Source organism: Apium graveolens, chromosome 8 (assembly GCF_009905375.1).
Source record: "Apium graveolens cultivar Ventura chromosome 8, ASM990537v1, whole genome shotgun sequence".
Taxonomy (NCBI): Eukaryota; Viridiplantae; Streptophyta; class Magnoliopsida; order Apiales; family Apiaceae; genus Apium; species Apium graveolens.
The window spans coordinates 26,561,962-26,575,674 of NC_133654.1; the positions used below are offsets into that span (position 1 = coordinate 26,561,962).

The 13,713-nt window shown below is 35.7% G+C and overlaps 1 long non-coding RNA gene across 1 annotated transcript; it reads left to right on the forward strand.

Annotated features, from left to right (window-relative positions):
• The first annotated feature begins 202 nt into the window (after positions 1 to 202).
• Positions 203 to 3,227, forward strand: LOC141678703 (uncharacterized). The gene is made up of 4 exons (XR_012557871.1): positions 203 to 471; positions 547 to 762; positions 1,830 to 2,048; positions 2,582 to 3,227. It is a non-coding gene; the product is annotated as an uncharacterized LOC141678703 (long non-coding RNA).
• Positions 3,228 to 13,713: the final 10,486 nt, after the last annotated feature.

A 13,713-nucleotide genomic window follows, 5' to 3' on the forward strand; every position in this document is an offset into this window, starting at 1 on the left:
TAAAAGGAAGTGCAGGAAAAACAAAAGATAAATTCATTCATTCATTTCATAATCCACCAATGAGAACAACAGAGCTATATATACTAATACATAACAACTAAACTTGATTCAGCTTAAGACCATTCTAGTGGGCTTTGCTATTGCCGTGTGACACTGACCCAATACTCTGTGGGCCAATAATATTCTTTAGCCCATAGTCGACCCCAACCCAATTACAGTCAAATCGTGACCGTATGTAACTCAAGGAGATGTTAAGAGCTTCTTACAATGCTTGAGGTTCGATCCAAAAGCAATAATCGGGGATCACAAATTAAATCGGCAAGGGGAGTTCGAGAGGTTTGCTGGTCTTGCTATTGGCCTTCAACCAGATGAATCCCCATCTAGTTCTACAAAAGGCAAAGCAGCTTCCTTGTTGCCTAAGGAACTTAAAAGGTTCAGGATTTGTTTGCCTGAAAGCTCAATTAAAGCCAGGTAAATATTTCAGCCTTTTTTGTGAATAAATGATGAATTTCAGTCTACGAAAGTGCAACATGTTATATATGTCAGGGAGCGTGTGAAGACCTTCAAATGGGGTGGTGGTGGCGGTGTTAACTGCAACTCTTTAAATTATACCGTTGAATAAGTATGGAGGCTTTCAAAATCTCCACTGGTCTGGTCTTTCGAGCTTTCTAATTTTCCATCAGTTTGATGTGCGGGACTCAGCCAGCATTGCCCTCTCTTATATATTTTGTCAAGTCTCAGTTTGGGAAGCTTGATATCTCGGTATGATTCGAACAAAATTTTTATTTAATTTTTAATTCCTTGTTCAAGTTATCTTCTAATTAGGTATTCCTAAGTTGTACTCTGACAAATGGTATGATCCGACTGGTTTGATTTGTTTTTTTATTCCTATCTTTAAGGCTTAATTGATTAAATAAGCATTCCAATGAATTTATCCCTTTCATACACTTCATGTTCTAAATCTCTTTAATGTCTGTGTGTTTATCTTCCCAAGTAGAAAACCATGTGTTAATGTCAGTGTCTTAATCTCTTTTATTTGAGGGATGTTAAATACTTCTTTAATCTGCTTATTAAGTTAAGAAGTAAAGACTATATACTGGTGACCAAAAATATTACAGAGCTTCTCTATGAAAGAGGTGGAATTTATGTGTCCCTTACATGAATTCTATTTTAGTAGGAGGATCTATTCTATGATTTTATTTATGCATATTCTGGTGTTGTTGCTTCTTCAAAAAAATTCATTTCATTAGGTATAAACACTTAGCTAGCTGTATAAACTGTTGAATTGGAAATCCATTACTGAAAACTTGTCCTTGGCATTGTAAACGATATTAAACTTTTGACATTAGATGTGAAGATCAGGAAGACTACCCTTGGCCATCATGTTATTTCAAGGTGTTTATGAAACTGGAAGCCATTAGATCCATTAGTTCATGCTACCTCCTTTCCTAAGTTATGTGATCCTTTGTGGTTTTGCACGTCAATGATATTATATATTTTTCTCGAAAACATAACATACAAGTGATTGGGAACACAGAAAAAGAGCAAGAAAGGCATTCTATTTTAAGGTTGTACTTGTACTATTGTCCTTGTGTATTTCTCAGATATGAGACATGTTTACTTGGTAAAGCTATTGAAGAAGTGCTTGTTCTTTTCCAAGAAACATATTTCATTAGTTGCAGGAGACAAATAAATATGTTAATTGCATCTTTAACTAGCTTTAAGAAAGTATTAAACTGTATGGTCTTTCTGGCTTGTTTTTTATTTGTTAATTACATTATTTTTTTCATCCAATTTAAGAAAGTAGTAAATACATGTATTGGATGCAGGTTGTTGCTTCGAAGTCAGTCTCACAGGAGAAATCGGAATCTGCTATTCTTGAGGTATGTTTTGTTCTCATGCTATGACATTGCAATAGAGCAATGAATATAGTATTAATGGTCGGTGCTTGTCATATGGCTAATCATGAATCAATTGTTAAATCTGTCAACAACAATCCAAAAGCTGGATGGAAAGCATCCATGAATGATCGATTTTCCAACTACACTGTAAGTTTCCTAATCAGTGAATTATACTTTGCTATATATCACAAGCTGCTTTAAGTTCTATATGTGCATTAAGGTCTCCACTGTAGCCTGTAGTCTATAGCCTTCTGTTTTCTTATGCAAATTACTTATGGGGATGATTTTCATCAATTTCTAGTTTTTCTTGTTTTGCCTGATAGAAAGAGTGTTACGATGGGAATTCTACTTGTGGCCCCATGAACAAATACAGATTGAGTTACCACGTATCTGAGACCTTGTTTTACAAATATCATTATAGTGACAAATCAGTTAAAGTAACAAAGATTATAGCCACGACTGACTCAACTCTTTACAAATAATCAATGCTGATTATATTTAGCCGTGAGGGTATGCAAGAATATAGCAAAAACATTCATGATTATATTTAGCCGTGAGGGTATTGATATATTAGCTGTTTCTTTTTATGTTGTTTAAATTTGATTGGTCATGTCAGGAACACCAGTGATTTCCTCACAGTTTCAATTTGCAGATCCTTAATTACTTGTCCCTTGTTACAGGTTGAGTGACACTTGAATGATAGAGATTTCGTTTTGTTTAATTGGAAACCAAGTCTTCACAAAATGTCTATCATGGGGCATCATATCAAAATCATGCCGTATTCAACCTTCCGGTTAAATACGGAGATCTGTTTCAGCACTTATATGTGCAATCTGTGTATCCATTGAAATTCTATATTCTGTTTCATCTTCTCATATACAACAGTTATCTATAAAATCATATAGTTCTGCTAGAGTGATTCTAAATTCACATTTCCTTTGAGAATGGACAAGTTGTTGATGCTAAAGAAAAACAAGAAGAGCCAGTGGCTGAGGTCGTTAATGGTGAGGCTCGTGCTCCCCGGTGAATTGTCTAAGCATGCTTCGGAGGGTACCAACACGGTCACCAAGTTTACTAGCTCTTATTATTTGATGGATTGTATGGAAGGTGTTTCATAAAATATTTAGTTGATATGTTTCGTTTGGAGAAGTTGTTTAGTGGAGGTTAGGAAGGCGGTGGATCTAAGGTGGTTTAATTATAATGTCAATTAGTAGTTTACATTTGCGGTATTGTTATTAGCAGTAGTTTTGATTTTTGATGGGAAATCGATTATATTTTTGTTTATGGAGATAATATATTAATGAAATTCAAACTGTTATATTTGATGGGAAATTGACCATTGCGTAAATGATGCGATAGGTATTAAAAAATGTTGCAAAAACTATAAATTGTTGTTATATTTAATAAAGTGTTGGCATTTCTGTTTGTGTTATAAAATAAAAGGGGGACCCGCATGTCAGTGGGACCCGCATGTCAGTGGGACCTAACATAATATCTTGTGTTGTCTTAAATGAGAAAATGTTACCTTTGAACCCTAAGGCAACATCAAAAATACTAGCATCAGAAAAGTGCTGCCGTTAATTTTTTTTTAATCTTTTGTAACATTTATTGGGCCTCTTACAACTTTTTTGGAATATTGCAGAAAGCCATTATTGGCGTAGTGACATGACATCACATATATATCTAACAATCTCTCTCAACTTGTAAATTATAAAAATATACAAGTTTATAGATTTGATGATGTCGAAAACATTTAAGTACAAATGCAATGAGAGTTTATATGCACAACTAAATACAACTTACAGTCCATGCAGCTTTTACCAAATTCACTGAATCAGCCTGAATTCATAATGATTCCTTACAAAGTCTGATACCAGCTTGGTCTCTGCATTTCTTTTAACTTCAAGTAAATGAGCTTTGACTTGCTGCAGTTCTTCATCTTCAGTATCACCAATATGATATATGGCAGCTCAGAGTGCAGCAATTGGAGTTCTTTCAAGTCCATCTCCCAGTCTGATTACCCTTAAATGTTTAGAATCTTCATTATAGTATAAGCATCTTCCTTTCAGAATTATTTCTACCTTAGCAGAATTCTTTCTCGTAGGAATTTCTCTTCCATCATCCTCAGTCATCATTGGAGTATACTCTGTCATTCTTGCACCAGAAATTATGAGTAAATCTCTTATTGTCTTCAGAATATATTCTGACAATTTCCTGGTAACATCAGAATTTACCTCCAGTAGATAATAAATATATTGGATCTCTTTGACAGATTTCATCAGCACATCAGATTCAGATAATCTATAAGTTCCGCCATCAGTGAGAAATAAGATCAATTTCTCTTTTACTTCATAATCATCATGAGTATCCATCACTACTTGAGCAGAAAACACTTTGTCAAGGTGCTTCCGTGTGATCTCTTCAAATGGCTTGTCAGTCAATGTGAATGTATCTCTAATATCAACTTCTATCCCAGTATGGAATTTCTCTCTGTCAGAACCTAATCCAGAAGTGTCTCTAGCTTGCTTGGCCTTTACCCCAAATGCTGCAAGTTGATTCAACATCTGATTTGTCTTAGGCTGAACTGGAATAGACTTATTCCATAGCAGCTTCTTTTTGTCTTCTAATGTTAAGCTGTTTATGTCAACTTGAGCAGTGTCAGAGGTTGATGTCTTGATGAATTGGTCAGGATTTGCAATTTCATCTGTAGCTTGCTGTTCTGAAATATCTTCAGGATTTATTAAGTTCTGAACTTCTTCACTCTGAAAAACTTAAGCTATGTCAGAGGCTGTCTTAGATTTTTCTGTCATCCTCTTTCTCTTCAGAGTTTCAACTGTTTCATCTTCAGCAGCAGTATCATCAAAGACTTGAACCATCTTGCACATAGGATCCATCAGAATTTGAGGAATCTTTATCTTCTGTTTCTTAACTGTCTCCCCAACTTTTCCTTTTCCCTTGTCTTTGGGATCAGTTGTAGTTTGAGATCTAGTACTTGATCTAGGAATCTCTGTGGCAGATCTTTCTCTTATCACAATCCCCTTTTCTTTTGGCCTTGGTGGCTTTTTAGCATCAGAAGCTTTTGACTTGGGTTTGCACTTCTCAGCAGCAAATTTAGCTTCTTCTTTTTCTTAATTCCTCTAAATCCCCTCCTGGATTATCCTTAAGGAATAGTCTCTTGGCCAATTCTTCATCAACAGATTGATTATTGGGATCTTTGTAGAAGAATGTTGCTTTATTTCCTTTTAATTTCAAAGTCTGCAAAAACTTCTATAACTCTTGGCTTCCAGCTTGGACTATCACATCAGAAGTAGTTGTCAGAACTTGATCATCAGTATTTGAAGTATCAGCATTTTTGATCAACAAAGGAACATCCTGATCTGTTGGCTTCTTTCCTTCCTTATTCCTCCCTTGCATAGTAGATCTATCAGAGTTCTTGCTACTAGACATTCTTTGATGAGAACTTGTCTGTTGAGGTGGGAATTCTGCTTAGCTGCTTCCCTTGACTTTGACCTCTACTCTTTTCAGAGTTTCCCTGGTCATCTCCATGATCATCCTTTTTCTTCAGTGTTTGGCTTGGTGAGCATTTGGACTTAACTACTTTCTCCCCTTTTTGGCATCATCTGTCAGGAGTAGAGAAAGAAGGAGTTCCACTGAAGATTGGATCTCATTTAACTGAGTCTGTTGAGCAAGTTGATTTTGTAATACCTCATCCAGTTGGGCCTGCTGCTTGGTTTGAACACGCTCAATAACATCCACTTTTACTTGAATTGGTCTGATAAATCTCTTCTTGTCTAGTTTGTACATCATGTCTAGCTTATCAGCTGTTTCCTGAAGTTTATCAACCTTTGCATGAGTCTTGGAGTGTTGACCTTGTAGAGTTCTTGTACTGAGAACAGTGACCTTTAGTTGATGCTTGAAGTCAGAACTTGTCAACAACTCATCAGCTTTTGAAACATGTTATGTCAGAACATGTGGGCTGGGAATGAAATCAGTATCATTCCATTTATGCATCCACTCAAACCCTCTAAAGGTTTCCTCCCATGGAACTGGAGCAGCCTCTTCCTCAAACTGGAATAATGCCTCCTTTCCTGTAGGCACTTGAGTATTTACTGGAGCTGACTCTCCAGAACTTGCTAGAATCTCCTCATCTTCAGATAACACCAAGATGTGTGTGGCTCTAGGAGACTCTGAATCAGCTTTGTCTAAATTCTGATCTACAGTTCCAAGATCAAGAAATGGCGTTGTTGGTATCTCAGCCTATAAAATTGGAGAAGTAACAGGAGTTGGCTGTTTTGTAGTTGGAGCTTCCAGATATAGAACAGTAGGTATATTAAAATTATGAATATCTATTTCAGGACTTGTCTCATGTTCTTCAACATCATCTGTAGCTTTGATTGGAGAGTGAGGTGGAGAAATCACAGATTCTTGTACAGGTTCTGATCTGTGGACTTCAGGAATTTCATATTCCTGAATCAGAACTTCTTCAGCTGCTGGCAGGGCTTCAATCACAATAGGTTCTGATGAGATCAGAGATTCTTGATCCCCTTCCTCAGCATCTTCAGCATCCTCAGATAGAGTTTGTTTGCACACCTGCTCTCACCTTCTTTGATTTTGATTTTCTAGATGGAGGGGTGACATGATCAGTATCAGAATGTGAAGACCTCTTTCTTTTCTGAATGCCAGAAGCTTCAGCTGCATTCTCCTTCAGAAGAGTTGACTCTTCAGCTTATTCTGTCACAGGTTCTGATGCAGGAACCTGGACCTGTTCTTTCACATCTGATTCATCTCTCAGATGCAGCCTTCTCTTTCTCCTTAGTTGAGATTGAGGAACAGATTTAGCTCTTGAAGTTTTGGGTCTGGAGGATGTGTCAGATTTTACTACTGGCACCTTTTGAGAAGTACCAGAGGTAGGTTTGGTTTTGGATTTGGGTCTGGACTGTGAAGTGCTGACAACAGGTGCTGATGTTGGTAGTTGTGAGGTAGACTGTGGGTGTTGAGTAGTGGATGGTTATGATGGTGCTACATCAGAGAATATGGCTGTGTAAGTGTCTGGGATAGTGTTGACTAAAAACTTTTTGACAGATTGGGGTATTTGGAGAGATCTTAGTACTTCCTTCTTGTTATCAGCAGATAACAAGTCAGTAAATGCCCTTTTATGTAACTTAAAAGGTTCCATTAGGTCACTAAACACTTGTGGCTTATCAGAACAACAATAACTATAAATTAATTAACAGAACCTAGCAAAATATACTATATTTGTATCTTCCTTCATTCTTTCACCAATATAGCCTAACATAGCAGATGCATAATTAAAATGAGTCTGATTAAGTAGTGCATACCCTATTTGTTGACTCATGATTGGAATGTCATCGAAATTGGAGCATTTGTTAGCAAAAGTCTTTGTGATGCAATCAAAGAAGAAGCTTCATTCCCTCCTGATGTAAGGCCTCTTCAACTGTCCTAGCTTGGACAAGCTTTTCTCATATCCCAAGCTTGCCATCATGTTCTGAAGAACAGATTCTCCAGGTGCTGAGTTGTAAGTGCAATTTTCAGGCAGATGAAGAGCCTACCTTACTGTAGTTACAGTTACCACATAATCATCTTCTCCTGATGAGAAGATGATGCTTCGAGATCCAGTTTCACCTCTATCATCATAGATTCCAGTCTTCCGGAACTCCAGCACTTGTTTACCAGAGATTGCTTGAGGTTGGGTCAGAGCATACCCAATCTCACTGTGAGCCAAGAAGTCCTGAACAAAGTGAAGTTCTGAAGGAGCTTCATCCTTATTCAAGATAGCAGAGTAGTTCTTTGGGACAAAATTAGCTCCATTAAAAATAACATCCTTTGGTGCCATTTCTGTTGAAAAATCAAGTGAAAGTTTTGTGTTTGCAAAGTGTTTGATAAAATGCCTGTAAGAGAACGTCAGAAAATAAGAGAGTAAGAAAATAAGAGAGAGAGAGAGAGAGAGAGAGAGAGAGAGAGAGAGAGAATAGAGTAAAAGAGTGGGTAAAAGATTGTATAATCTTTTATCTCTGATATTTATACTGTGCACATGGTAACGTCTCTTTTTGTGAATTAGAACCGGAAGCTTTACACTTGGCAGCGTGTAATCAGTTAAAACATAAATAGTGGGCACGATAAACATGCAGTTATTATTGCACACCTGCACATACCAAAACCAACACGCAACCCATTAAATATACCAAAAATATAAATGTTTTTATCTCACCTAATTATTTTTCTGAGAAATATAACTGTTACAGTAAATACCAAAAATAAGTCAAGTAAATAAATAATGCCACGCAAGCATCAGGATTTGTATCAGAATTTGACTAGTATCAGAATTTAACGGTCATCAGAACATGGCTTCTGTACTCAAAAAGTGAATGACTGTTTCTGTGTTTCTTCACACAAATACTGACTGGTTTTTTCAGAGTTTAATCATCACAACATAATCAGAACTTGTCCTCAGAATTTATGAAAATAATACTAAACTGTTATTAGAAACAACTTAATCACCACAGTAATTTTCATCATTCATATGGAGTGATAGTGTGTGTGTGCAAATGATCAGACAAAGATTAAAGTCTGATAAATATCTTAGAAATAAGGCATAACTAAGAAAAATGCTTAAAACCTGTCTTGAATTATGAAGTCCACTGTAGAATAAAGTTATGCAAGAATCCACCTCAACTGTTTGTGCTTATTTTATGCATCTTTTGAAATTCTTTTGACAAGGGCTTCTCAGTGTAAATGAGTTACAACTGCCATCAGAATTAATGTTGTTATCAGAATATTTCTCCAGTAATCAGAGAATGTGAAAAGTCACCAAGAAAAATTAATTTGCTTTTCTAATGCATGTTACTTAATACCAGCAATGTACTTGGATCTTCCCTTTCACATATTTATTCTAGATATCAAAGGAGTACCTGATTTCAATTTTTCTTTTCTTTTATTTTCTTAAGATAAGTGAGGCTTATCAAGCATGTACTTCATCCTTAAGATTTACTGACATCAGAATTTGACAGATAAGAAGCAATAATCTAGTTTGTGACTTAGTAATAAGATATAGGAAGTAAATTTTACTATGATCAAAATCAGAATTTGCTTGTTTTATTGATTTCCACATAAATAACTAATTCAAACATGGGATACATAGTTTGTTAAAGACTACTAAGTTAGCATCTAACAAGATAATCTTCATTGGATTGAATAGTCACAGAACATTTAAAACACTTTCAGAGTTTATAGAATCACATCAGATAATAAGCAGTGTTTAATATGTTACAATTTAAGTACAGATTACATAGAGATAAGAAAATCTGTAAACACTGATCATAAAGTCTGATGTATGAGAACAAAAACTAAACATATTTTGAGAAAGAACCTGAAACCATTCCAAGTTCATTTACCAGTCTTGTAAAAGTAGCTTCACATAGTGGTTTTGTGAAGATATCTGCTAGTTGTTGATCTGTTGGAACAAAATGCAATTCCACTGTACCTCCCATCACATGTTCCCTTATGAAATGGTACCTAATGCTGATGTGCTTTGTCATTGAGTGTTGAACTGGATTTCCTGTCATAGCAATAGCACTTTGATTATCACAGTAAATGGGTATTTTAGAAAATTCTAACCCATAGTCCAGTAACTGATTCTTCATCCAAAGAATCTGTGCACAACAGCTTTCTGCAATAATATATTCTGCTTCTGCAGTTGATGTGGAAATTGATTTATGTTTCTTGCTAAACCAAGAAACCAATCTGCCTCCAAGAAATTGGCAGCTTCCACTAGTGCTTTTCTTGTCTATTTTGCATCCTGCAAAATCTGCATCTGAGTAACCTATTAGCTTAAAATCATAATTCCCTAGGATACCACAATCCTAGATCAGCTGTAGCCTTGAGGTACTTGAAAATTCTTTTCACAGCTATTAGATGAGGTTCTCTTGGATCAGCCTGAAATCTTGCACAAAGACAGGTAGCATACATGATATATGGTCTACTTGTAGTTAAATAGAGTAAAGAGCCAATCATACCTCTGTAGTTAGTAATATCTACTGATGCTCCAGTATCTTTATCTAACTTGGTGGCCGTGACCATGGGAGTTGATGTAGTAGAACTGTCTTGCATTCCAAATTTCTTGAGTAAATTTCTGGTGTACTTGGATTGATTTATAAAAGTAACTTCTTCAGTTTACTTGACTTGAAGTCCCATAAAATAGCTAAGTTCTCCCATCATACTCATTTGATATCTTGACTGCATTAGCTTTGAAAACTTTTTCACAAAGTTTTGCATTTGTAGAACCAAAAATGATATCATCAACATAAATTTGGACTAAAAGTAAGTCCTTGCCATGGTTGATATAGAATAGAGTTTTATCAATTGTTACTCTGGTAAATCCACTTTCCAGAAGAAATTGTGCCAGAGTTTCATACCATGCTCTTGGAGCTTGCTTTAGGCCATAGAGTGCTTTATGAAGTCTGTACACATGATTAGAAAATTTTGGATCTAGAAATCCTGGAGGTTGTTCAACATATACCTCTTCCTCCAATTCTCCATTGAGAAATGCACTCTTTACATCCATTTGAAAGACTTTAAACTTCTTGTGAGCAGCATAAACCAAAAAGATTCTTATAGCTTCCAATCTAGCAACTGAATCATATGTTTCATCATAATCAATACCCTCCTGTTGAGAGTAACCTTTAGCAACCCGCCCTGCTTTGTTTCTTGTAATAATTCCATCACTGTCAGTTTTGTTTCTGAACACCCATTTTGTGCCAACAATGGATCTGTTCTTTGGTCTTGGCACTCGGGTCCAGACTTTATTTCTTTCGAATTCATTTAACTCTTCCTGCATTGCTTGCACCCAATCAGCATCTTGAAGAGCTTCTTCCACTTTCTTTGGTTTAGCCTGAGATAGAAAGGAATGATAGGGACATTCATTTGTTGTTGTTTTTGTTCTAGTTCTGACACCTGCTTTAGGATCTCCAATTATTAAGTCAGGTGTGTGTGATTTAGTCCACTTCCTTGCAGATGGAAGTTAATCTCTAGAACTGGATCCTCTCCCATGATCCATGCTGTCTCCATCAACATTTTCTGATGCTCCCCCTAAAGTTATGTTCTCTGAGATTCCAGAATTTGAGTTGGATCCTTCAGGAATTGAAGAATTAGAGTTTCCAGAATTGTCAGAATTTGGCTCATCAGAACTTGATGAATCAGAACTTGAAGAGCCAGTGACTGGTTCTGATGCTTCTTGAGAGTCTTAAGATGTGGTATGTTCATCAGCTTGCTCCCCCTGAACATGTGCATTTTCCTTTGGAGCAGTTACCACAGTTTCAATGACATCAGAATTTAACCTATCAAAACTTACAGGATCAGGATTTAGGTCATCAAAATTTACAGAATCAGAATTTACATCTTCATTTTCAAATCTCAGCTGATCATGATCATTGAAATCTTCAAGTCCAGTAATCTTTTTATCATCAAAAGATACATTGATAGATTCTATGACAACCCTTGTTCTTAAATTATAGACTCTGAAGGCTTTTGTGGAAAGTGGATATCCAACAAAAATTCCTTCATCAGCTTTTAGATCAAATTTTGACTGCTGTTCAGGATGAGTCTTAAGAATAAAACACTTGCATCCAAATACATGAAAGTATTTCAGATTTGGCTTCTTTTTCTTCACCATCTCATATGGTGTTTTTCCATGCTTGTTTATGAGTGTAGCATTTTGTGTAAAACAAGCAGTCTGCACAGCTTCAGCCCAAAAATAGTTAGGTAGCTTTGCTTCATCAAGCATAGTTCGTGCAGCTTCAATAAGAGTCATGTTCTTTCTTTCTACAACTCCATTCTGCTGTGGAGTTCCAGGTGCAGAAAATTCCTACTTTATTCCTTGCTCTTTACAGAACTCTTCCATGATTGAATTTTTGAACTCAGTGCCATTATCACTTCTTATTATTTTTACAGAATCTTTGACTAACTTATCCAACTGTCTGACATGATCAGTTATAGTAGATGTAGTTTCATACTTCTTGTGCAAGAAATACACCCAAGTGTATCTTGTGAACTCATCCAACATAACCATAACATATTTCTTCTTTGCAATAGACATGACATTGAATGGACCAAATAGATCAACATGCAGTAAGTGATAAGGCTCAAGAATTGAGGATTCAGTTTTGCTCTTGAATGAAGTTTTTCTTAATTTTTCCTTTTGACATGAGTCACAAAGACCATCAGGAGCAAATATTGATTTTGGCATTCCTCTCACAAGATCTTTCTTTACTAGCTCATTTATATTGTTGAAATTTAAATGAGAGAGTCTCTTGTGCCAATTCCAGCTTTCTTCAATTGATGCTCTGTTTAACAGACAGATTACAGAACCATCAGAATTTGTTGAAAGTCTGGATTCATATATGTTACCATGTCTGTAACCTTCCAGAACCACTTTTCCTGTAGAATTACTTACAACTTCACAATGTTCTTCAAAGAAATCCACATGATAACCTCTGTCACAGATTTGACTCACACTTAGCAGATTGTGTTTAAGTCCTGAGACAAGGGCTACTGATTCAATTATGACATTCCCAAGATTGATATTTCCATATCCCAGAGTCTTTCCCATGTTTCCATCTCCATAAGAAACTCCTGGGCCAGCTTTCTCCATAAAGTCTGATAGCAGGGCTTTATTTCCAGTCATATGTCCTGAACATCCACTGTCCGGAACCAGGATGTTTTTCCTGTTATCCTGCAATCACAAAGACCACTATTGATTAGTTTTAAGGACCCAGACTTGCTTGGATCCTTTGTCCTTGTTAAGTTTGTTAGTATTTGCAGCGGATTTAGTTTCAGAGTTTATGCTAACATGCTTTTTATCAGACTTTATATCAGACTTTGCATCAGAATTTACACTAGAAGGAATTACACTAATTTTCTTTAAAGAAGGTTTTATTTCATAATAATCATGGTACAAACTATGATATTCCTTACAAGTATAAATATAATGCCATAAACTACCACAATGAAAACAACGATTTTGTGGTTTAAACCTAACAGACTGACTCTTAACTCCTGATCTAGGAGGTAATGAGTTTATATCTTTATTTTTCCTGCAAAAAGAAGCAAGATGGTTAGAGTTTCCACAATTATAGCATTTCTTTCTTGGAGCATTAGGAACAGACATATAATTATTATTTTTATTCACACCTTCCTTTTCATTCCTATTTTTCCTAGCTTCCTTTACCTTGTTCACATTTTTAATCTCTTTCAGCTTATACTTAAGCTGCTTCTTTGTCATTAAACCAATATTTACCAAAGCTGGTTTATCCTGTTTTAATTTGTCAGAAGTTGACTTTTCTTTCACTTCTGTTTTAGAGTCTTTCATCTCTTCAGAATCAGATACAACAGTTTTTGCAACAAATTTAACAGGATTTACCTTTGGCTTTTTAGTCTGTTTGATAGCAATTGGCTTAATAGTACATTTCTCACTTTTACCATATTTATAACCTAACCCCTCTTTCCAGTTTCCACTACTTAAAATATTCTGAGTTGTTCTGCCTGAGTTAGTCCAAGTCCTGATGATTTCTCTTTCTTTTTCTAATTCAGTTTTTAGATAATCATTCTGTTTAAGCAATTCATTCTTAACATACACAACATCTATTTGAATAGTGTTCATCTTGACTAACTCTTCTTCAAGAGAGTTATTTCTGTTTTTGTACTTTAGATTTTCAGATTTTAATCTTTCATTCTCTAAAGTCTGATCTATATAACTAATATAGATGTTTTTCAGAAATAATCTCAACTCAGTAATATC